At 38.2% G+C, this 26,297-nt stretch overlaps 1 long non-coding RNA gene across 1 annotated transcript; it reads left to right on the top strand.

The window, feature by feature from the left end:
• Positions 1 to 6,046: 6,046 nt before the first annotated feature.
• Positions 6,047 to 24,525, top strand: LOC116149626 (uncharacterized). Its single transcript, XR_010378522.1, has 3 exons — positions 6,047 to 6,136; positions 19,263 to 19,506; positions 23,513 to 24,525. It is a non-coding gene; the product is annotated as an uncharacterized LOC116149626 (long non-coding RNA).
• The last annotated feature ends 1,772 nt before the right edge of the window (positions 24,526 to 26,297 follow it).

Genomic DNA, 26,297 nt, shown 5'->3' with positions numbered 1-26,297 from the left:
ATTCTGATATTCCCACCACTTGTAACTGACATTTCCCAAAACCAAAAGTGAAATTTCCCACTAGGGTCTCAAGTCTGAAGAAGATTTATTAGAAAAGAAGAATGAAGGGATGGGGGAGGGAGAGAAAGAGAGATGACAAGAATTTTTCACAGGATTCTAGTTTTTGTCTCAACAGAAGTTCATTTTAATTGAATTTATGGACAGCCTTTTGTCATAAAGTTATTGCATAACTTGCTTTTTTTTTATACCCACAGCTGATTTTTAGGTCTAAAAGTTAAGAGAATATAACAGAAGGATTTCTTTCCCCCTTTTAAGGAGGTCAAACAAACAAACCAAAAAAAAACAATTTAATCAATATGGAGTGTGGGTTAACCAATTCAAAGTAACTAGATGAACGTCTAGAATTAAAGCATTAAACACCCACTGAACAGAATACCTAATTAGTATTGATCACCAAATAATTCTAAGCACATGGGCTATTTACATAGAAAGGAAGCAATATATTTTCTTAGAAAAATAAAAGCAACCACACTATATCTGGACCTCATTACCATGAGGAAAAGGAAAAAAGCCTTATAAAACGTGACTTGTGACATGGCCACATTAGGAAACAACTTTATTGGACAGCACACATTATTTAGCGGAAGCTGTAATGATGTCCAGGGACAGAAGACAAGATGAGGGCAGGGCTAGTAGAGAAGTCTGAATGGGGACAAGAGTGACAGGCTAAGGTGACCAACTGGGCTTCTTGGCCTGGATAAAAAGAGCAGCTGACATTTCTTTGTGTGTAAGATGCTAGGCAGTTAAGTTACACACATTATCTACATTGACACAACTAGGCCCCCCTACCAACTGTATTATTAGTGCCCTGGTTGTACAGGTAAGGAGGCTGAGGGTTGGAGAGGCTGAATAACCGACCCAAGGTCACCCAGATCGTAGATGGCAAAGGTGGACCCCATCTTCATCCTTCCATCCCAGTGATTAGCGAGTGGGGGATGGAGACTCCCAAGGAAAAGTACACATGGACAAGCACTTTTCAGCCATTTAGAGCTCCCCGTCTTCTACTTTGCGTTACTGTGACACTCTGTCGCTGGAAGAAGCCTCGGAGCTGAGGGTATTGCTGGCTTTCCTTGCGGAGAGAAGTTTTAGATAATATCATCTCTTTTTACCTAGAATTGGGTGGAAAGCAGAGGTTATCTGTTAGGCATCCAGATGTGCTTAAAAATATCTGGAGGACTGACTACGGTTTTCAGTTTTGAACCAAAAGTTTTGGCCTAATAGAATCGAGGGGATGATCATTGCTTATAAGGTGAATTGAAGAATAGGAGAGAAAAATTCTTAGCTAACTGACTAGTTTAAACTTGAAATAAAGATGGAAGACTAATACTGTTAATATTAAATCAAATTGAAGGATCCTTATTTTTTGAAATTTGCTAATTTGGAAATCATTCTTCTATTTCTTTCTGGTGTGAGGTAAAATCAGGGATAGAAAGGCTGGGATTGTGGAGGAAAGGCCTCCCGAGGTGGTGAGTCAACCTTGGGGAGTGCTGGGGAGGAAGAGAGATGGCGGGGAGGTACGGGGCAGCTTGTGCAAAGACCCTGTGAAGCTGACAGATTCAGTTTTGCTGGGATTCACTCTTTCCTCTGCTGTCTAAGAACCAGACTTCCAGACCAAGGACATGTTTTACCTTTACTGATCTCCCCCCTTAGCCTAAACTATACAAGAATGTTCCTGGCCTTTTTTATATGATGCATTAACAATGTTTACCCAGGGAGTTTACTGTAGGGATTCAGGGCCATAGACATATTTCATGGCGCCCAAGAGGCAGGTGCACCCTGGTCCCAGAAAGGACTTGGTCCCAAACCTGAAAGTCATCAGGAGTAAGACAGAATGCCCTCCTCGTATCTGCCTTTTGCCTCTATTTCTCTCCACGAAGCACCTAACTTTTCACCTCTGTGGACTAGTTTTGCTGCTCCTCTAAACATGTGCTCAATGAGGGCAAAAAAATGTGACTGATCCAACTCAGCCAAGGGTTCACCTCTGATCTAATCATCTGGAGTTGAGAATGTTGATTTTAAATAGGGTGAAATGTCCCTGTCCAAGAAAGGGGTTTGTTATGAGCTAGGAAGGTAATCTCCTACAGAATCCCTGTGCTTCCCACATCATGTTTCAACTCCTCATATCTTGACTTCCAGATTCTCCAAAATATACTTTCTTCCTTGTTCCATGTTAACTGCTACTCATTCCCATTATTTTAAAAATAATAATAAATGTGTTCTCTGCTTTCTGCAGCCCCAATTTCACAACTCTTTCATGCTGTTGTGGGATAGAACATTACTCTTCCATGAATTCCTCTTCCATTCTTCATGCTTCTGGCTTAAGGGGCTGGAAGGAAGGCTGAATTACTGCAATGCAATCAAGTACAGTATCTTCTTTCAAAAACAAAAGTTTAAAAAAAATTGTCTCCTTTTTAGGATTAAATTAAGCATCTGTGGGTTTTTTTTTTTTTTCTCGTTTATCTTAGAGATCATCTAATCCAGTCCAGTAAAGATGTTAATAAGTGCCTTGCCTGGGGTCACACACCTCATCTGCGGCAGAACTCTCTGTACAGGAGTTTTCAGTTGTAACACGCTGCATGCCATCCAAGTGTATCAGGGACCAAGGCACAGAGTGAAAAAAGGAAGAGCAGGCAATATTGCTAATTATCAGAGAAATGCAAATCAAAACTACAATGAGATATCACCTTACACCAGTCAGAATGGCCATCATTCAAAAGTCTACAAGTCATAAATGCTGGAGAGGGTGTGGGAAAAAAGGAACCCTCCTACTTTGTTGGTGGGAATGTAAATCAGTGCAGCCTCTGTGGAGAACAGTATGGAGGTTCCTTAAAAAACTAAAAATAGAATTATCATATGATCCAGCAATCCCACTCCTGGGCATATATTTGGAGAAAACACTAATTTGAAAAGATACAAGCACCCCAATGTTCATAGCAGCACTGTTTACAATAGCCAAGACATGGAAGCAACCTAAATATCCATCGACAGAAGAATGGATAAAAAAGTTGTGGTATATATACACAATGGAATATTACTCAGTCATAAAAAGAATGAAATAATGCCATTTGCAGCAACATGGATCTAGAGATGAACATACTAAGTGAAAAAAGTCAGACAGAGAAAGATAAATAGCATATTTTATCACTTTTATGGGGCATATTTTTTAAAATGATACAAATGAATTTATTTACAAACTGGAAATAAACTTACAGACATAGAAAACAAACTATGGTTACTAAAGGGGAAAGAGCTGGGGTGGGGGAGGAATAAATTAGGAGTTTGGGATTAACATATACACACCGTTATATATAAAATAGATAAACAACAAGGACCTACTGTATAGCATAGGGAACTATATTCAATATCTTGTAATAAGCTATAATGGAAAAGAATCTGGAAAAGTGTATATATATGTGTGTATATATGTGTGTGTGTGTGTGTGTATGTGTATAACTGAATCCCTTTGCTGTACACCTGAAACTAACACAACATTGTAAATCAACTACATTGATTAATTTCTTTTTAAAAGAAAAGCAGGAATCTCACCACCAGTCTACATCTCAGCTCAGAGTGGGAAGCCTTTACTGATGGGTGCACACCATTACACAGATGCTTCGAGGGGCAGGACTTTGGATGACCAGGTCCTAGTGGGTAGATTTTGTCTAAATCTTTCTGCATTCTAGAGAAGGTTTACTAGTAAGAAAGTCCAGTGATGGTGTCCAGGCTGTTGCTCACCTTTAGGGCATAGTGAAACTTCCTCTGCTGAAAGAACTGCTACATCATAAGAAATGGGATCTTTTTGAGAAATCATATGCAAAAATGACTCACTCTGGGCCACCATTACCAAATGGAATGACTGGTTAAGAACTAAGTGATTTCCATGACTGCTCACAGCTCTAAAATTCCACAATTCCATGGTAAGTATATAAAAAAAGAAGAAATTCATCATACAATAAAACACAAATGGGGTAGATACTCCTCAGACTAAACACAATTTTAGTATTTTTAAAAAACAGCCCAAATAATGAATTGCTTGAGAATAAGAAAATGCTCGTGTAACCACTATGTAAGGGAAGAAACAGTCTCATGAATAAATAATTTTTTAAGTTATGAAATGAAACTCTACATGTTAAATCTTTAGGACACAGCCAAGCTATTCCCCTCTGCCTGTCTAATTGTGATGGGGCCACGTGTGACTGCCACATGGAGCAATGAAGGAAGATCTGGGTTTCATTAAGTAAGAAAATATATCTCAGTTTTTAAAAGATGAGAAAATCCCTATGTGTTTACTTTCTCATGAAGAAATTCTTCAGAAGGAGCCACAAGATATAAAAAGGGTGTTATTTCTAGACAGTATTTCCAAAAGTGTAGTGGGGTAGTTTCATGCAGCATATGAATAAACATTTTTATGTGAATTATCAGGCATTTATTTTATCATTTCTCCCCACCCCATCCCCACATCTGACACCCTGCCTTGGTCATTGGTGTTTTTACTTTCTTTTATTTCTTAATTGAAGTACAGCCACCCCCTCAATGTATCTAAGCAAATAAAGGACATAGTATAAATTAACCTTGCATGGGAACCCTTCCTGGTTTTTTTTTTTTTCCTGGTTTAATTTAATCTCATCTTCCTCTGAAAAAATTTCCCATAGTAGGAAGATACTATCAGGATAGGAGCCTCTATTTCTGTTCATTTCACAACCTACCTTTTCTCTCCTCCTTATTTCATCAAAATGCATACATTTCTTTAAGATAATTCAAGAGAATCTACAGTGAGAACAATTCAAAGATCACTCACATTCAATTTGGTAAGTATGTTGTACTTCTATTTTGAATGGCTGGCTGTATGAAGGTGCTTTTCAAATCCAATCTTTCAGCTGTGTGGGGAACACTGCCAATTTTGCTTAACTGCTCCTGAGCAGTGACTCCCTGCAATTCTGCTTATGCTAGAAGTAGATGCTGAGAGAGTTGCCTTCCCTGTGGCCTCTTCTGTGACTTGTCTGGTTCTGGGGTCAATAAATGTTTGGGTTCAAAGGGCTTTTCTCTTTGCAAAGTAAATAGAAGGAATGGAGATGTGAAGAGCGTAAGTAACCAAATAGGAATATATTGTCAGTTTACTGGAATTTACCAATTTGCTGGTGATTTTCTACCCATGTCATCATTCATTGACTATATACGTTACTGCAGGTGTTGTAGCACCAAGGAAAACAGACTGAAAAACAACTTCCTGGTTACTTACAGTGATATGGGAGTTTCGCCAGCCCAGACCTGTTTCTATAAAAACATGGTAGGAGTTCTTTGCATCAGAGCTTCATAAAGATAACGAAAGACAGTAACTGATGTTATGATTGAGCCGACACTGCAGAATAAGAACTATAAGCATTTTACAATACCTGGTTGATATATGATTGCAAATATATTAATTTCCAATCTCTCCTCACTCTCGTAAAAATCTTAGCCACGTGTGCAACAGAATAATCCCCATCACTGAGTGGATTCTTCTTCCCATCCAAATTCTCCTGGGCCCTCCACGGGCGATGGCTCCAGGGTAGTCCCTGGGAGGAGGCAGCTTTCTTACTTCAGTTTAGGGCTGCTTGCTTGAAGGAGGAAACTCTCCCAGACTTCGATACTCCTGGGAATGATAGGCGAATTCCCGCCCCTTATTTCCAGCGCCGAGGGAGCGGCTTCCTGTTGGCCCCAGGCTCTATCAGCCTGCTGCCCCTACTCTTTCTGAAACTGTTCAGCTGCGCAGATGGAAGGGGAGTTTTATTTCTTCCTTGAGCAAAACTTTGGGCCAGGCTGAAAAGAGATTTCCCCCATAGGCAGAAAAGTGGATGCCCGACACTGGTGTGAAATCCAGACTCTCCATCCCTGACCCACCCACCCACACCCGCCAGGCCCGGAGGCGGTAGCTCGGAGGTAACCATCCCACTGGCCGGAGCTTCTGGGCGTGACGTCATCAACGCCCGCCCACCGCGCGCGGGGGGTCGACGAGGTCACGGCGGGCAGCGCTGTGACTGTTCAGCGCGGCAGCGTCCCGGCAGAGCGCCTCTCCCTCGACGGCAGGGCTTTGTAGGTAAGCCTAACCTCCCGAAAAGAAAGAAAAAACTAGACCACGCACACCGGCCAAAGAGAAAACGGTTGAAAACAAAATCTGTACATGGCCTCTCTAGGGGGAAGGAGCCTGAAAGTTTCCAAGTATCCTGGGAGGTGGGAGGGGGGAATCTTAAATGCTGAGCAAACATTGGGTATGGTTTCAGGTGACAAATGAAAATAGAATACAAGTTAAATTTTCGTAAATTAGCTAATTACTAAAGTCCATCCTAAAAAGGTTTGAGATGTATAAGCTAAAATGAACGCTTAAGTTCCTTTAAAAATATAGTGAGACTAAAAATGGACAAGGGCCATTTCTCAAAACTAGACAGACTGTCTCAAAATTAGACAGAATACAAACCCTTACAAAGAGGAAGGCGGTGCTTTACATTCTGAATCCTGTCCTAGATATGGCTGCAGTTTCACAAGAAAATAAATTTTCTGCTACAAATTTTGTTTGGCATAATAGAATATCCAGAAGTATTATTGTTATCTATTTGGAAACTTAGGTATGCAATCACTTCTTATATATAAGAAGAAACATAATGCCATCTTAGATCGTCAAAAAAAAACAATAGTAGGTTTTTAAAAAGAACTCTAGATCACTAGCAGAAGGAGGCATGGTTAGAAAATCAACACGTCGGTTAGGACTCTGAATGCACTTCCGCCTACGCTGGTAGAACACCTACATACTTGGCTTACACTGTCATTTTCTGTGGGTTTCTAGAACCTCAGGCGTTCCCTGGAGTCGTCTGCCTGTCAGTCGGTCAGCGACATTCACCAGGCTCTGTGTTTAGAGCACTGACAAAGGCCTTTTGGCCTACTTTTCAAGATTTATGATGACGCATTCTCTCCATGAAAGTGTACATTTTCTTCCCTCTCATCATTGACCTCTATCTATAGTCTTCTGTTCTACAGAGAAATACAAGGTGATAAAGACACACTCATTTTAATTTCACTTTTTATTTTTGTACTTTTTTTGTTTGCTTTAATAATATAATGCTAAAATAGCATTGTCATTCTAACAAGGTCGTTTAAGCAATTATCCAACATTTTGCATTATAGTTGGTTAAATAAGAACATTAAGACAGAATCTACTAGTTTTTTTCTTTCTTTTTTTTTTTTTTTTGGTGGGGGGAGGTAATTAGGTTTTACTTATTTTTTAGAGGAGGTACTGGGGATTGAACCCAGGCGTTGTGCATGCTAAGCATGCACTCTACCGCTTGAGCTATACCCACCCCCCTTAAAATCTACTAGTTTTTAAAAGGAAAAAAATACACCCCCAACATATGTGTGTATATATATATATGTGTGTGTGTGTGTATATATATATATGTATATATATATATGATAAAGTATATGCAAATAAGTCTTTAATACCTTACTAATGATATGTACTCCTGTCAGATATCATGATCAACCAAGATGCATTACCCCAAAAATGTAAAAACACGGTAGCAGAATCCTCCATACTTCAAAGTTTCATCCATTATGCCTGTGAGAAACCCCCTTTTCTTTCTAAATATGTGTAAAATATGGATCTAATTCAATAACAAGTATTTTCAACAGCCTTTACATGCATTTCTGCGTAGTGCAATGTCTTACCGTACTTACGTAAGCGTATTACTAGAAATGATGCCTTTGGTTTTGCAGCTTCAAATACAATGCTCAGCCTCCTAGCCACTAAAAACAAGCAACGAAGTTAGTTGCAAGTAAAAGTTAGAGCCCTGAGCACCTTAGAGAAGCATTCCCTGAAGTTTGTTGTGTGGTCAGCAGTGAGGACCTGTGTGAAAGCCTGTGTTTAAAAAAAGGGGGGGGGGATGTTGGGGGGATGTGGGAGGGATGGAGGAAAATTCCTTGTTAAAAACATTTTGGGAAACATTTTATATCCTCCCTGTTGGAGATTCACAACATACATTAACATATTAAAGACTCTTACATTTATGCTCAATTGCTTTTCAACAAAGGTGCCAAGGCAATTCAATAGGGAAAGGATAGTCTTTTCAACAAACGGTGCTGGGACAGTTGGATATCCACATGCAAAAAGATATACTTAAACCTTTACTGCTCATCATACTCAAAATTTAACACCAAATGAATTATCCATCCAGAGCTAAAATTACAAAAGTTTTAGAAGAAAACATAGGAGCAAATCTTCATGACTTTCTTGGAAATAACAAAAAAGCACAAGCAATAAAAGAAAAAAATTGATATGTTGAACTCAATAAAAATTTTAAATGTTTGTGTTTAAAAAGATACCAAAAGAAAGTGAAAAGAGAAGAGGGGAAAATATTTGCAAGTCGTATTTGATTCAGATCTTATATCCAGAATACAAGGAACTTTTGCAATGCAATAATAAGAAAAGAACCTGATTTTAAATGGGCAAAAAATTTGAAAGACATTTTGAACAAAGAAAAATGAATGGCCAACAGACACACAAAGATTCTCAACTTTGTTAGCCACCAGGTAATCCAAATCAAAACCACAATTGAAATAGCACAACACATCCACTAAGATGACCAGTTGGTGAGGATGTGGAGAAATTGGAGCTCTCATACACTGCTGGTGGGAGTGCAAAATAGTGCAGCCATTTTGGAAAAGCACTTTGGAAGTTTTTTTTTTAATTAAACATAAAGTCACCATATGATTCACAACTTCAATCCTAAATATATACCCAAGAGAAATGAAAATGTATGTTCATACATAGACTTGGACATATGAATGTTCAGCAGCGTCATTCACAGCCAAAAAGTGGGCAATCCAAATGCCCATAAACTCATGAGTGGATTTTAAAGAATGTGGTGTATCTATATGGAATACTATTTGTCAATAAAAAGAAGTACTGGTACATACTACAAAGTGAACCTCAAAAATGTGCTTAGTGAAAGAAGCTAGACTCAGAATACAAGTACTGTATGAGTCCATTTATGTAAAATTTCCAGAAGAGGCAAATCTATTATGACAAAGTAGATTAGTGGCTGCCTAGAGCTGGAGGTGGGAATTCAGAGTAATGGCAAATGGGAACAAGAGATGTTTTTGAGGTAATGAAAATGTTCTAAACTTGGATTTTAGTGATGGTTGTACAACCCTATAAATTCACTGAAAAATCATTTAATTGTACCTGTGAAACAAGTGAATTTCATGGCATGTAAATTATACTTCCATAAAGTTGCTATTGCTGTTGTTTAAAGGAGAGGGTGTTCTCTGTTCAAAGAGTTTAGGAAACATTTTATATCTCCCATCTCGGAGATTCTCAACATATATTAACATATCAAAGACCAAGGAACTCTATAGTACAGAAAGTTATTTAATTTTTAAATCCAGCATAAATCAAATTTATGTGACTAAAGAAACCTTAAAAAAATACATCGATTAAACCTTTTCAAAATGAATGTTAAGGGGAACATAATTAGAAATTACTGAAAGTAGTTCCCTTCACTCTCTGTACCTTAACTTCTCCAAGCCCTCAGTTCCAAATAAATGGCATGCACTTGACTAATCCCTGAGAGATTTTTTAGCAAATAAATACAATTTATATAATTAGTGGGCGCCTATGAACCAGTAGGCTGAAGGAGTCTCACCATCCACCCTGACTGCCATTGTGTGCGCCAGATTTCTGTGGGGTGTCAGGCTGAGAGGCTGAGATTAAACAGTAATTATAATTGAAGCTGAATGTAATTAATTATATAATTTTGAGGTGTTCCAGGTTAATTCCACTACTAAAATTACATCATAAAATTAGAGCTTGAAGGATTACTGACTGTCAGAGGAAGAGTAGGTGTGAATCAAGCACCTGACTCAAGCATGAATCACCTCCAAAGCACTTGGCTCGTGATGTATTTGAATCGTGTACAACAGCTGAATGACAGACATGTACTCCCTAGATTCTCCATAGTCATTAGTAAAATAATTGATGTAGACTGTACCCATAGAGTCCTGATCATGGGAACTACCGTTGGAAAAGACCAGGAAGCCCCCAGTGTGCACGTCTGTTGTCTTCTATCAGGGAAGGATGATGCTTGCACAGAAGGTGTGAGGGAAATTTGATTGAAATTGTTTCTATAAGGAAGAAGAGGAGTTTTTTTTAAGAACCATTAACAAGATATATTCTGCAAACAACTATCTAGTACTTTTTTTTTTGAAGTATAGTTCATTTGCAATGTTGTGTTAGTTTCGGATGTACAGCAAAGTGGTTCAGTTATACATACATATATTCTTTTTCAGATTCCTTTCCATTATAAGTTATTACAAGATATTGAATATAGTTCCCTGTACTATACAGTAAGTCCTTGTTTATCTGTCTTATATATAGTAATATAATCCGAAACTCTCCATTTATTCCTCCCCCTCACCTCTCCTATACTTTTTTTGGTCAAAGAGAGAAATGCTTGTGGGATGAGAAATTGATAAACGATGTTATACCCAATAGGTTACTTTGTGAAGAGTTTCTTATAGCCATATTAACAAAGAACTATTACAGCCACATATCAGGCCTAGTAAATGGATTTGCCCAGAGAACAATACTTTTTAATGATACTCTTCAGAAAAAGTTGGCTTCAGGCAGAGCACACATAGTATTATTTGCCATTTGTCTTTATTCCAAATGTATGCAAATAATAATTGATGACTCCAAATGATATCAGCCAGAATTTCAGGAATATTGGTTTTCATATGTGGGAAATGAATATAATTTTAATGAAATTATTTTGGATGCTTGCAGGGTAGAAGGCAAAATGAACATTTTAAAACACCATTTTATATAAATTTTGCATCAGCCTATTATTTTTTACTTGTATCTAGAATAATCTTTTTAAACAAGTGTGTGTTCAACAGGTAAATCAAAATCATCCAGGATTAAACTTGTTTAAGCAGGAGGAGAAAGCAAGAACTGTTTTTTGACAGTCTCTAAAATCTGAGTTCATAGCCCAAGTACACATGTAAATTACAGCTCAAGAACACACTTATGACAGAAGAACAAGCCAAAAAGCCCGCAGATGTGTAAGCCCAGACCACTCTGGAAACCCACAATACCCCCCTGTCCCAGCCACCCCAGGTGAATTTGATTTTTATTCATAGTCTGTTTGTACCAACACTTGTCTGAAAAGTTTGTGGTTCAACTCCATCTATTTTGCAAATTCCACTTCTACTTCTTACTAGCTTTCCTACACTAGCTTTCAGTTTTTTCTCTCAAAACCGAGCTTACTTCTGATGTTATCATATCTTCGTATTTTCTTCATGTTTCTTTATGTAGACTGAATCTCATATTCTCAAAAACAGCTTTGCAACTCCTGATGTGCATTTGCTATTTCCTAAATTAAAGTAAAACATGATTTATTCCCACTTATAAACAGAAGGCCTTTTTTAAACTCCAGTTTGTGTGAAGAGTTTGAGAATGTGAAGGAATTCGATGAAGTCAAGCAAAGACTGTTTTGAGGAAAATTAGGAATGGGAATACAGTTTATTTGTAAGGGGACTGTGTCCAGTGATGGAAGTCACCTCTGTGTCCCTTTTGAATTTGACTAACATGACATAGGGAGGACCTCTGTCAAGACTTTCTCCATATTTCTGTGTCACTTCATTTTAGCCAGTAGCTCAAGATGGTCTCTGTTCTCTCCTGCTGGACTTAAGCATTGTTGAGTACTTAAAAATTGTTTTTTTCTTTCTGTTTCTTCCAGTTTTATTAACTGGAACAGTTAACAGTTGTATTATATAATTTTTATAATAATAATGTAATGACCTTTACAGAATGTAGGGGAAAATAAGAAAAAAATATTCCACTACCATAATGCAAATCCATCTCATAGTCCTGCTTTGTGGCTGTAATAGTTCTTTGTTAATGTGGTTATAAGGAACTTTTTTTTTGGCAGGGTGGGAGATAATTAAATTTGTGTATTTATTTTTAGAGGAGATACTGGGGATTGAACCCAGGACCTCATGCACACTAAACATGCACTCTACGTCTTAAGCTATACCCTCTCCAGAAGAGACTATTCACAAAGTAACTGACAGGGTGTAACAAATCATTTATCCATTTGTCATCCTGTATATAATCATTCCTTTCTTTGACAAAAAAAAGTATAGAATAGTTGTTTACACAATACATCTTATTAATGCTTCTTAACCATTGTTAACATTTTTATGTTTCCTTCCTTTTTCAACTTTTTTACATTGTTGTAATCACAGTCTACTTAGAGCTTGAAGTACTGTTCTGTATAAAAAGATCTCCCCACTTGCTAAATGTTCTTCATAATCATAATATGTAACCTCTGCATAATACAATATTCTTGAAAATCTTTAATTTTTTGTTTGAAAATCACAATATCATGATGAACATTTTCCTACGCGTATTCTATCAATATATTTTGGGCTTCACAGTTATCCTGAATGGGTCTTAGCCCTACAAGACTCAAGCAGTGGGGCAGACAGGCATTCCAGGAGGGAGTCCACAGTGACCATGGATGCTGGCCTTCTCCTTTTAGAAATTTGCAGTGATTTTAAAACTTAAAAAACATATGTGACTAGGAATCAGATCTGTAGTTTGTTTAAATCAGCAACCACCCGGAATTAAAGACAAAAGAGAAAAAAGGGGAAAAAATGTAAAAGGGAGGAGCGGAGGGTCTTGGTGTCCATTTCTTCTGACATTATCAGAGAAGGTACCCCACCCCTAGAGAGCAAGTATTTGTTCACATTTGTTCAGCTGAAGTCTAAAAAAATGCACCTCTGTTAGCCAGAGTCAGACTCCTGTGAGCTTGACAACTGCCATTTTCAAAGTCAAAAATAAGTAGCTTGACTTAAATGGGAATGAAAGGAGAATTAGAGTCTAGTGGCCTTTTGTTCTTAATAAAAAATAGTTTATATTTTATCTTCACTAAGGAGGCAAGGCAGTGCTACTCAAGGTTAAATGCTGCAGTGTTTTCATAGATTGAAATGGTTGATAAGCCCCAAGTTGGTTTCTTCAATCTCATTCTCCAGTGCTTCCTCCCAAATAATGTATTTCATTGTTAATATAAAAATGCACTGTTGTACTCTCCAAAGAACTTGGCAGTTCATAAATAAAGAATGAAAAAAATATGCAAATCTTTGCCAACCTCCAAGTCCCTTAAGGTTAATTTAACTGTCACACGTAATTTCCCAGGAAAGAAAGCAGCCTATGTCCGTGAACCGGCCAGTTAACTCATCTATGCTTGCATCGCACGTTTCACTCACTCCTGTGTAATTTTTTCAGCACAACATGATTTACTGTGTCAGAGGCATTGATGAGGTCGGTAACCACATTCTGTTCACACTGATTATGCAGTAACTTCAGGCAAATCTTAAAGCATCCCGCAGCAAATTAACAGCTCCTTTATTACAAGATCACAGAATACCAGCATTAGATAATTTAACTTCCCATGCCTATAACATGATTCTTAACACATCAATAAGACATGAGAAGAGTTTGTCACAATCATTCTGTAGTCATTAAAAATATTTTTTTCTGCCTCCTCAAAAAAAAAAATCCAGGCATCACAAATGCATGTTTAATGCTTGCAATTTAATGGGCTCAAATTAATTTTTCAAGGACTCTTTGTCCTAGTTAGGGCTCACCCTGCGGGTTCTAACCCTACTTCCATTTGACCATGTTGCTTCTCGCTGCACCTGGATTAAGAACAGGAAATAGAAGAGAGGGCTCTGGGGCGCCAGCCCTTCCCTCCGTTTCCACCGGAGTGTGAACTAGAAGTAGCTGTTCTGGTTGTCTCTTGCTGCATAACAACCTATCAGTTAGTATAGGCAGGGGTAAGTGGCTTAAAACAACCATCATTTATTTTGTCCATGAATCTGCAGTTTGGACAGGGCTCTGCAGGGACAGCTTTTTTCCTTTTCCCTGCAGCATCAGCTGGTGACAACAGCTAGGGGCTGGAACCGTCATGCAAAGACTCACTCACCCATCTAGCAGCTGATGTTGGCTGAAAGCTGGAACTTCAGCTGGGGCTGCTGGCTGGGACACCTGCCTGTGGCCTCTGTGAGCCAGCCTGGCTTCCTTACATAGTGGTTGGGTTCCAAGAGCAAGTGTCCCCAGAGGACAAGGCAGAAGTCCATGGCATTTTTATGACCTACCTTTGGAAGTCGTATAACACCACTTGCAACTGTACTACATTGATGGAGGCAGTCACAGAGGTCCGCCCAGTTTCAAGAGGAGGGGACATCGACCACACTACTTGGTGGGAAGAGTGTCACTTTCTCAGTGTACCAGGAGCTTGGAGGATGGGATATATTGTGGTGGCCATCTTTGGAAAAATAAAATCTTCCCCAGTTGCTAGTTAAATCATTCTGATGGAAATACTCATTTTTTTTAAAAGTACCTGCTTTTGAAAATATTTAGGTACTACCATTGATAACTAGGTACAGTTGTCTAAACATTGGCTCAGGTATAGTGCTGAGCACTATGCTAGGGACTAGGGTTTTAAAGAGGAATAGGGCATTATCCTTACCTTTAAGGAATGTGTAATCCATTGGGAGAGACCCGAAGTAAATAATTACAATTATATTTGATAAATGCAATAATGCAGATGAGAATTTATAAATATATGTGAAAAGAAAACTTCATCCCATTCTATCTGAATGAAACGTAGATGCCTTCACTATGGTGGCTCTTAAAAACTGTGGGAATAAAAAGAGGGGCGAGGGGATTATTTATAGTGGTGGGAACAGGATGCTTCATCAGCTCTATTTCTAATGAGGACACTAACCTCAAAGCAATTGGAAATAAATGACCTTGCACTTGGATGATTCTAGTTGCATCTTTTTTTTTTTTTTTTTTTTACTGAGGTATAGTTGATGTACAATATTAAGTAAATTTCAGTGCACAACACAGTTAATCACAATTTTTAAAGTTATACTCCATTTATAATTATTGTAAAATATTGGCTATATTCCCTATGCTGTACAATATATTCTTGTAGCTTATTTATTTTATATGTAGTAGTTTATACCTTTTCATCCCCTGCCCCTATCTTGCCCCTCCTCTTCCCTCTCCCCACTGGTAACCACTCAAGTTGCATCTTGAGTTTAACTTCTCACTTAATGTATCTGAATAAGTCATACTTGATTTACTGCCACTTAATTACAAAAGAGAATGACATGCTAAAAATCATGAATTAGTACATAATAGGAAATATTATAAATGTAATAACTACATTTCCATAAGACACTTGAGTATTGGCTTCCAAACCATTATTTACCAATAAATATGCATTGAATAAATGAATAAATAGCCATTTGTCATTGTTCTCAAATAGCATTGTCTCTCAAATTATGTAAGTGTTTCTTAATTACTGCTAAAAAAAACTTCAGTCATGTTTATGTGAAACCAAAGAAGATGGTTTTGGAATTTTTAAAAAAATCCTAATTCTTTTTCATCTATGCCTTTATAACATAAATGAGAGTTTTATGCAAATAGTTCTGAGACTTTTTCACTTACAAATTGATTGACGTTAATGTGTTACTACTTATGGACATTAAAGATGTTTCCTTTGTTTCATTATTACAGTGGCACCACTGGGTAGTGAACTGTGGATTATATTGACTTCTGTATTTTCCAAAATTTTATTTTGGAAGTAGCATGAAAAATATATCTTGGGTTTTAGAAAGATACCAATGCATCAAATGCATACAATAGCTAGAGACAGGTTACTTATTATATAAATAGGTAGTTCACATTTGGTTTTAATTCTGCCTCCCATTTCATTTCAAAATGTTTGTTTCTAAGGGGAGTCTTCCAGAAAAAAGCCTTCTGATTGGTCTACTCTTCAGTTTTACTCCAACTAGGCAAACAATATAGGAGTGAGGGACACATTTTGGGTAAACAGTTAAGAACAGGTTGGAAATAGTGCCCTTATTTGGACAGCTTTTAAAGAAATACCTTCTTGCATGTGGATTTATCTGTTGGAGCGCTTAGATTATTTTCTTGTTTAAAAATGCCCCCCCCCCCCCGCCTTGTTAGAAATCAGGACAGTGGTCACCCTCGGATGGAGAGAGAATAACTGGTAGGGGCCTCTGGGGGTGGCAGCGTTTTGGGGGTGCTGGTGATGTTTCTTAGAAGGGCTACAAGTTGCACACAGATGTCCCCACTTTGTGAAAATTCATCAAGCTGAACAACACTTTTGTTTCCTGTGCTTTTCTTTATAAATGTTATTCTTCAAGTGCAAGTTAAAAAATAAAGGTCCATGAGTGAAAGATGATGTCATTTTGGCAGGCCCAAAGAAAAAAAATCAATGAAATAAAGGGATGAGGCAAGAGGGCTTGTAACTTGGGGAGTAATTTCAGGACAAAATGCTATCTATATATCATTCAAGAAAAGGAGAAAACGTAGCTAATGAAAAATGTTCTCCATATCAAATAATATTTTTTTAGTCTTCATAATAAATTTAATAATATTGCAGGCTTTGACTGTTACTCCTTTGTTTTGTCCGTAAAGTGGTCACCATGCTTGTTATTCTTTCCCAGGTGAATTCCTTCCCACTGCGCTAGCTCCTCGCCCCCAGATCCCCCACTGCATCATCTGATCATGCCCCGTCTTGGCCTCTCCACTGGTTCCTTTCCCTCAACTTGTAAAAAATATCAAAATCTCTCCATATCCTGGAAACTATCCCTACAACCAGGCTCATTTCCCAGTGTTTGCCCTCATCTTCTGTCCTTTCCTCCCCTGCTTGCAGTCTCCGTTTCCTCTATTTTTAACTATCCTTTGACTCTGTGCAACTCAAAATGGTTATGTTGGTCTGTGGCGTTACTGAATTGTATTGTAATTATTAATGTTACCCACCCCACACTATCAGACTAGCAGCAGTGAAGAGACCATATTTATTCATCATCGTATTAGCAAAACCAAAATCAGTGTCTTCCTTTCTGAAAACTGCAGATGAATGAGTTGTTACCACCAGGAAACTGCTGAGTAGATGACTCCCCTAGATGCCACAATTTCACCTCCTTTCTCACGTCACCACTGCCCCCACCTTGGTGTTTAGATCTCCCGACACAACTTTCCTTCGAGTTGAGTCCAGTGAGCGCCGGAATCCGTGCTGCCCACCTCTGTATTCCCCATAGCTGGCCAAGTGCCCAGCTCGTGGGAGGGGCTACATAGCTATTCCTCTAATAAATGAAATGAAGGAATAAATGAATGAATGAAAAAGAAGTGTCAAATAATCTGAAGTAGACTGGCAAAATTCTTGGGGCTGAGCCAGAAAAAGAGACATTTCTAGTTTTCATCCTTTGCTGTACCCTAGACTAAAGCAATGTTTTTCAAACTACTCGTTAAGATCAATTAGTAAGTTGTGAAATCAACTTTGTGAGTCACAATTGACATTTTAAAATGAAATAGAATAGGATGGGAAAAAAACAAATAGAGGAAAAGAATAGAAAGGAATAGAAAACAAAACATTAGTGAATTGCAGATGGTAAAGGAAAGCAATATTTCAGAACACTTTTTCTCATTTATATATGTATATATATACATGTAAATGCTATTCTAAACTTCCATTTAAAATATTTCTTATGTATGTCAGTGTCAAAAAAATTGGAAGGCTACTTTTCTAGTAGCCTGTGCAGGACAGAGTTAATGGAGCCTCAAAAGGTAGACAGCCACGAGAGAAATGAGGTTATCATAAAGATCAGCAAAGTTTGAGCTGCTTATTTCTTTATTATTTTTGGTTATCGTTTGGTATTTTTGGCAGCACAAAGTCTTCTAAACAAGTTAATCTTCAACTGAAAGGCACAGTTCACTTTGAAATGTCCACAGATACTTCTTGAAATAGGGGATGGATGAATCAACCATCTGTATAGGATATATTCCTGTGCCAATGTTGCAAAAACACACCGTGCAGGGCTCAATGCAGAAATAGCATGTATTACTTCTTTTTGGTCAAAAAATAAACATTTCATATATATATATATATGACATTTAATATGGTTTAGGAATATTTTTACTTGATTCTCAATTCTCCAAAAATGTTCTCAGGGTTGGATCTGCCTTTACATTTTCTTAATTCACTAGCAGTTTCTTAATAAAATCTCACTTTATTTTTATATTATTGAATAGATCTAATTATTGAGTAGCTGTCCTTCCAATCAGAGTGAGCCAGTGACCTTCGCTGCAGCCTGTTCACTCTGCTTGTCTGTGACCATGACCCTGTATTTATGAGTTACATTATTGCACCTGTTCTTGGATCTTGCTCTGGACACCCATGTCAGGCAGGAGGCAATTCCCAAAGCCTTAGCCAGAAGTGAGGGCTAGTGCAGTGGCTTCCAGCATCACCATGGTGAGGATGACACGCTTGCCTGGAAAGGTAGGTGTGGGTCAACTCTGGCTGAACCATATGGACTAAGAATGGGAGGAAGGCATCAGAGATTTTGGGAAGACAAAAGACCGAATGAAACAAAGGTACCTGTCTCATAGGGCTCCTGGCTTCCAGGCTCCATGCCACCTCACACTGTTCTCTAGACTGCTTCTGTTGAATGTGTGAGTGAGCTACACTCATGTGGAAATCTCGTTGTCAAATATCAATACTCTGTTTATTTAAAATACTTTCTTTTACTATTTCCTAAATCCAGATTGCATCTAGGCAGAAAGAAAGCAAGCCTGAAGCAGGCAAGACACAGAACCAGACCAGACAGGTCAACTCCAAATACTTTCAGCTATGCAGGAGAGCAGTTTTGTGACGTTTTCTCGAAACCTGTAGGAATCATATAGGGAAGACAAGGAAGGAACACTCCCCTCGGGTGTGGTGAGACTTCCATCACTGGAACTATTTAAGTGCAAGCCACGTGATTATTGTCTGAGACATGAGAGGAAGAACACCAGCACTGCGGGGTGGAGGGTGAGCCCACAGATCTGAGGCCCTTTTTTTTTTTTTAAAAAATTGAAGTATAGTTGATTTACAGTGTTGTGTTAGCTCTGGTGTACAGCACAGTGATTCAGTTATACATCTATGTGTATATTCTTTTTCATATTCTTTTTCATTATGTTATTACAAGTTATTGAATATAATTCCCCGTGCTATAGTAGGACCTTGTTGTTTATCTATTCTGTATATAGTAGTTTGTATCTGCTAATCTGAGACCCTTTTATCTTCTAGAACCTGTTTCTGGAAGTTCTCCCAAAGCACACAAATAGGCAAAAGGCATTTCAACTCCCTGGCACTACTAAGGGCCAGAGTTCCGTGTTACAGCCCTGAAGGCACTCAGGGAGCTCTCCGACAGCCGCTGATTCTCACAGATGGTGAACGTGACTCACAGGGAAACACGGACAGCAGTTCTTCTGCCTTCCCTGTCTTCTTCTCGTGCTTTTAGAGACATAGACAAGAAAAAGGATGGAACTCTGTAAGCTTTGTATACGAAAGCCCTATGAAAACCGCCAGGGAGGGATAAGAGGGCAGTTGTCGTTTAACGAGTTCAGAGTTTGAGATCTGCAGGATGATAAAGTTCAGGAGATCTGTTTGACCAACGTTTTCTCACTGAACACTACTGAACTGAATACTTCAGAATGGTTAAGATGGTAGATTTTATGTTGTCTTTTTTACCACAGTAAAACAATGTTTTATTGTGTTTTAAAATACTACTTAAGTAGGAAAATTAAATAAACAATTTGTTCATTACTCTTCAATAGTCCCCAGAGTCAACAAGGGATTATAAATCAGACTATGTGCTTCAGAGTTCTGTGCCATGTGGTTGTCACCCTAATAATAACAACAGTTAAGAGAACCCAGGCACATAGGACCTTTAACAGTCTTATCCAGGGTGCTGCCTGGGTGTAAAATACTATTAATCACCTCACCCAGTAAACACACACAGCTGGATGGAGCCCACGCGCTAGGGTGCTGTTCTCACAAGTGTCTACTCAGTGCTAAATGATGAAGACCTATGAGCCAGAAAAAGAACTTCGTAAACTGCATAATTTATAAAGGGATGTGGCATAGCTAGTGATAAATTGGTGGTCCCTTTTCCCACTCAAAATAGACTTAAAAGAGATTAATGTAAATTAGGAATTTTCCCCAGTTCTTTAAGTTGAAATGCCCCATGACACTTGGAAGGTTAATTTTCACAACATGTGACTTAGTGAGATGATATAGGCAGAAAACATCTAGCCCAGAGCCAGACACAGAGCACAGAGTTTTGTCTCTTCTATTTTATAACGTACCTAGAATAGCACTTGGCATATAGCAGGGCCTCAATACATATTTGGTGAATAGTAAGGACTTAGGAAACATTAGCTAACAGTGTCTTACATTTCCAACATGAAAGAGAAAAAACGCTCTCTATGGAAGATGTGACCAAAGCTGACAAAACTGGAACAAACTGCAGCTCAAGACATTGTGCATGAGGAAACTGTAGCTAAAAATTCAGACCCAATAAGAAAGTCAGTGAAACCTATGAAAGATGGTCTAAAAGAAGCAGCTTTTGGAAGCTGCTTGGAACATGACAATAAGTGGTCACACAGCACATCAATGGATGATATTCTCACACTAAGGCATGCGGGTTTCAGACTTTCCCTTTTCTCTGGTGACTCAATTTGTTCAATATTCATTTAACACACATTTAATAAGTTCCAGGTGCTGTGCTTGCCCTAAAGATATGAACACGTATAAAACCTAGGTCCTGTCACTTAAGGAGCTCACGAGGGAGAAATGCAGACACACAACTAAATATCATGATGTAATAATGTAACATAACACAACACAGCATTACATGACTTAATGGGGCCACACAGAGGAAGGGTGTGATTAATGTTGTCTAGTTGGTGTGAGGAATGGAAGAGGAGGAAGCTCAGGACAACATTTCTGACCTGAGGGCATCAGAATCCCCTGCTACAACCCACATTTTGGGGCCCCACCCTCCTGCACCCTTGCCCCCCATGGACCCAGTGGATTCTGGGGGGGGGGTCATAAGAGTTGGCATATGAAGCTTCAGGTAATGATGCATTCTTTGAAAATCACTGGCTTAGGATAATTAAATTTAGTTGGCATTTAAACCAGGGCAGGGAAAACAAGATGTTTGGCTTTTTCAGTGAGGACAGCTGATTCAGATGTCAGGGTACCCAGAAATCCAACTTAGAGACCACAGTTCTGCCTGTGCTTTCTTGGCTGTGAGAAACACCTCAACCACCCTCCTTGTCAGAATGTCTGGCAAAGGAACTACAGTAGAGCTTTCAGAAATACCACTTCATCAGTGAGAAAATACTATTCGCTGTTAATAAAACAGAGAAGAGGGGTGGGGCCGGCTGGTGGGGGATTTGGTTGGAGGGTGATGATCTGAATCTGAGTGCAGTTAGTGTCCTGAGATGCGCCGTCTTGTCTGCCTGCCCTGGGCCTCGGCCACCGGTGGCCTGAGAGGGCAGAGGCTCCCTCTCCATCCTCGTACTGGTGCAGAGTGGGACTCAATCCGATGTGATGGTGGGTGTCAAAGGTTATATTTTGTCATTTAGCAGCATTTCTCCACTCTGCACCCCCCACATCCACCCCAAGAAATCTTACCTGGACCCCAGAACTCTGAGGCTGGGCCACAGGTGGGGTCGATGTTAGGTGAGCTAATGCTGAGCTCAGAAAAACCCAGAAATCCCAGAATCTGAGACACCTCAAGAAAATTCCAGGGAAGACAGCAGGAAAACCACCAGCTTAAGAGGTTTAAGGAACAGGCACTGGAGGCAGACAGACCCGAGTCTGAACTCAGCCCTGCACTTTATCTGCTGTGAGTTTGGAAAATTTGCTTTTAAATTTAGCCTCAGTTTTCTTTACTTGTGATTGTTGGACATGCAGGGTTTTATTTTTCACAGTTGTGGACGATACTGCGATCAGTATCACCAGTACGTACATGCTGGAATTAGTGTGTGATAATTTAGAAGCGATTCCTAGAAGCCCTATCACTTGGTCAAAGGTGTTAATTTGATGCATGTGGTCAAATTGCTTTCCTGACAATTTCCAGCATTTTACATACATTGACAGCATATGGGAATGCTTGTTTCCCAGCATCCTAGATGTCATGGGATAGTTAATTTTTAAAAAATCTTGATTTTATTGATTTTATGTGAAAATATGCATCCTATTGTGTAATGTGGCAATGCTGTAATCACTAATGAAATTGGATGTTTTTCACACATTTATTGGCCATTTACATTTCTTTGGTGAATTGCCAGTTTCTGGCCCATACCCATTTTTCTATTAGTCTGTTTGTATTTTCCATATAGCTTTAAAGAATTCTTTATACACAAAGAATAGCACATTTTTATCTGACATAAATTTGCAATCTTTGTCTTTTTATTTTTTATGATCGCTTTTCATATTTGGAAGCTTTAAGTTTTATGTGAACTAAATAATTTCTGATGCTCTTTGAAATTATTTATGGCATGCATTTCTAATGATTTGGGGGGAAATGCATTTATATGTGCACAGAATTACTCTGGATAAATGGAGGGTTAGATGTGCAGATATTAGAAAGACATACAGAATAAAGAAAAGCCATAAATGAAATCACTAATATATTTAGTTATAGGATTAAATGTTTAATGTTTAATGTAGAGACATAAATATGAATCAATACAATTCTTATTTTTTAGTAATTTCAGATTTTGAATATGCTCCTTTATACATGTATCAGGTATTTTGGGGTTTACATGTTTAAACAAAACATTCCTTAATAGAAATGATATAATGTACTTTTCCCTGGAACTAGCAAATACACAATATATCAACAAATGTTACACCCTTATATTTATTCGAGCCATCACAACAAGGGAAATATGAGTGAAGACTAAGAAATTTATAAAAATTTGTCCAATACCAGGTAGGATGCTAATGTGTAGGTGGAAATAGTATTAAATACAACTGAGATAAGTAAAATTAGACGCACATAGCACCGTGTCTGTCATCTTCTTTTCCTTACTCCCTTTTGTTTTCCCTCTGGCTCAAGCGATCAGAACTGAGTAAATAATGTATTGTTTGATATATTTTTAAAAAATCTTTTGGAGAGGATCCAGAGAAGCACAAAAGAACAACGCAGATTAATCAGTCCATCCCCAGACCTAAAGGACCACAGCCGAACTGTCCTTCCTGACCAATGGGCTCCTTGCATAAATCACTCCCAGGCTGACCATCACCACGTCGAGAATAGGATTAAAAGGTTAGAAAGGAAGGCTTCAGAAAAGGTTAAAGGCTGGGTTGGAGGGACAAAGTCTTCAGAATTGGCTCAGACCTGTTATTTAATTTCATTCTGCCTAAGGCAGATGATTCTGCAAGTACAGATGACATATAGCTAAGAGTATTTGTTATTTGAGTGCTTGATAATGGAACAGTAGAAAATCTTTTTTATTTCTTTCTTTCTTTTTTCTTTACAGTTTTGCTCTTTTTTTGTTGCAAGACTCATCTGTTACATGGATCTCAGGAAAGAAAAGGGGTCACAGAGAACATTTTCCTTATTCTCAAGTTAAAGAACCTGATGTTTTAACCAAGAAAAGAATCATGAGAACTTAAGGACTTGAAAGACTATCGACTTTCCACCCCACAGAGGACTGAGCAGAGGCAAGATTGAGAAAGCGATGAATAGTGCCCTGACTCTCCAGATGGTTAAATTTGTACAAAGAACAGTATTTTAATTAATTAATTAAAAAAGGAAAATCTAGGGAGATATTAAAATATACCAGCCCTAGCTCCATATTAAAAAAAAAAAATCCCCTTAACTTGGAGAGTAGCTCCAGGAGGGACACTGATGGTCCTGCTTGAGATGTGTCCCCACCAGTCTTCTGAGCCCAGGAGCTGGGCTGCTGTGATTGGCCGGGTCCAGAGTTGCGGGCACAGAGGAAATGTTCTGGGGAACCAAATGCAGGGGTTACCAGATGCACTGCAGGAGGACAGAAGCAGAGCGTGCTGAGATTTTTTTTTCCAAGTAAAAAATTTTAATCGAAGTGTAACATACAGAAATGTACACAAACTGTAGGTATAGAATTATATTCACAACACCAGTATAGAGTTTGAGGAATATTTACAAAGTGAAAACACCCATATAACTGTCCCCAAGATCAAGAAATGAAACGTAAGGTTTGAAGTTATGGTGAGTTCACTTAGGTCTTGACTGGCCTCTTCTGAGTCCCCTTCAGGACCAGTTTCTGCTTGCTAACTCAGTGTTTCCTCAAGATGGATGAATTATGATCGCCAGTGTTTATAATCAGAGTTAATTCAGTGTTCTAAGTAATAAACACAGAAAACTTTTGATTTTCATGATTTTTCTCTCATTCCAAGAAATACTCCTTTAAAAAGAAAAAGAAAGAGGAGGAAAAGGATGTGAAATAGTCCTTCCCACCATTTGTCAATCACCTGTCTGCTTCCAGTCCCGTGTTTTGGGGTTTTATTCATCGCCTTATTCTCTATAGTGTTACAGAATAAAGCCAATGGCTTAATCATTTTTAAAAAATATTTTGCTGTATTTTTATTTCTATGCTTTTACTCAGAAATAAAGTTATTACAACTATATCAAATAATGTCTATTCCAATGTGTTTTAGTAAAAGGGAAGAGGTCTATGTTTTTTTCCCCAAATACAGGCATACCTCAGAAATACCGTGGGTTCAGTTCCAGGCCACCGCAATAAACAAATACAAATATTGCAATAAAGTGGGTGGCATGAATTTTGTGGTTTCCCAATGCATATGAAAGTTACATTTACACCATTCTGCAGTCTATTAAGTGTGAATAGCATTATGTCTGAAAAAAAGTGTATATATCTTAATTTTAAAATATTTATTGCTAAAAAATGCTAGCCATCATCTGAGCCTTCAGCAAGTCATAGAAGTAACATCAAAGATCACTAATCACAGATCACCGTAACAAATAAATTAATAGTGAAAAAATTTGAATTATTCCAAGAACTACCAAAATGTGACAGAGACACGAACTGACCAAATGCTGTTGAAAAAATGGTGCTGATAGAACTTGCTTCCTGCAGGGTTGCCACAAACCTTTCACTTGTAAAAAATGCAGTATCTTCATCACCACACAGCTTGGTCAGGTCCCTCATGTCCACACATAAAACCGTCACTGGATCATGATGTGCCTTCCCTCTCCCTGTAAGCCTGGCAGGTCAGCACACTCCTTGGGCAGCTCTGCCCCCAGGCTGAGACTTCTCACTCCACAACGTTACTAAAATCGATTTCTGCCTTGATTGGCCCATGTAGGTCATTAAAATGATTTTAGTATAGGAAGAAAAAAAACCAGTATCTGTGAAATGCAATAAAACGAGGTGTACCTGTAATTATTTTCTAACGTAATATATGTTCATGTTAAAATTTTGAAAATAACAAAAGAAAGTGCAAAGAAACTGAAAATCATTGATCCCACCAAGCAGAAAAACCACTTCAAACTTTATGATTTTTCCAGGTTTTTTTCTGTGTATACATTTCTTTTTCACAAAATTTATGGCCTCTGTCAGTTATGTGTACTGCTTTTTTCTCACTTTATTTTAGTTATTTTTTTATATTCCAACATATTTTCTTTTTTTCTTTTTTTTTTTTTAATTGAAGTACAGTCAATTACAATGTGTCTTTCTCTGGTGTACAGCACAATATCCCAGTCTTGCATATACATACATATACTCATTTTCATATTTTTTTCCACTAAAGGTTATTATAAGATATTGAACATAGTTCCCTGTGCTATACGAAAGAAACTTTTTTTTAAAATCTATTTTTATATATAGTGGCTAACATTTGTAAATCTCAAACTCCCAAATTTATCCCTTCCCACCCCATTTCCCCGGTAACAATAAGATTGTTTACTAAGTCTGTGAGTCTGTTTCTGTTTTGTAGATGAGTGCATAGTGTCTCCCCCCAACCGCCTTTTTTTTTTAGATACCACATCTGAGTGATATCATATGGTATTTTTCTTTCTCTTTCTGGCTTACTTCACTTAGAATGACGATCTCTATGTCCATCCATATTGCTGCAAATGGCATTATTTTATTCTTTTTTATGGCAGAGTAGTATTCCATTGCATAAATATACAGTCATCTGTCAATGGACATTTAAGTTGTTTCCATGTCTTGGCTATTGTAAATAGTGCTGCTGTGAACATTGGGGTGCATGTATCTTTTTGACTTAGAGTTCCCTCTGTATATATGTCCAGGAGTGGGA

This window comes from Camelus dromedarius, chromosome 30 (assembly GCF_036321535.1).
Source record: "Camelus dromedarius isolate mCamDro1 chromosome 30, mCamDro1.pat, whole genome shotgun sequence".
Classification (NCBI taxonomy): domain Eukaryota; kingdom Metazoa; phylum Chordata; class Mammalia; order Artiodactyla; family Camelidae; genus Camelus; species Camelus dromedarius.
The sequence above is the reverse complement of the archived record's forward strand: the minus strand, read 5'-3'. Positions and strand labels throughout refer to the sequence as shown.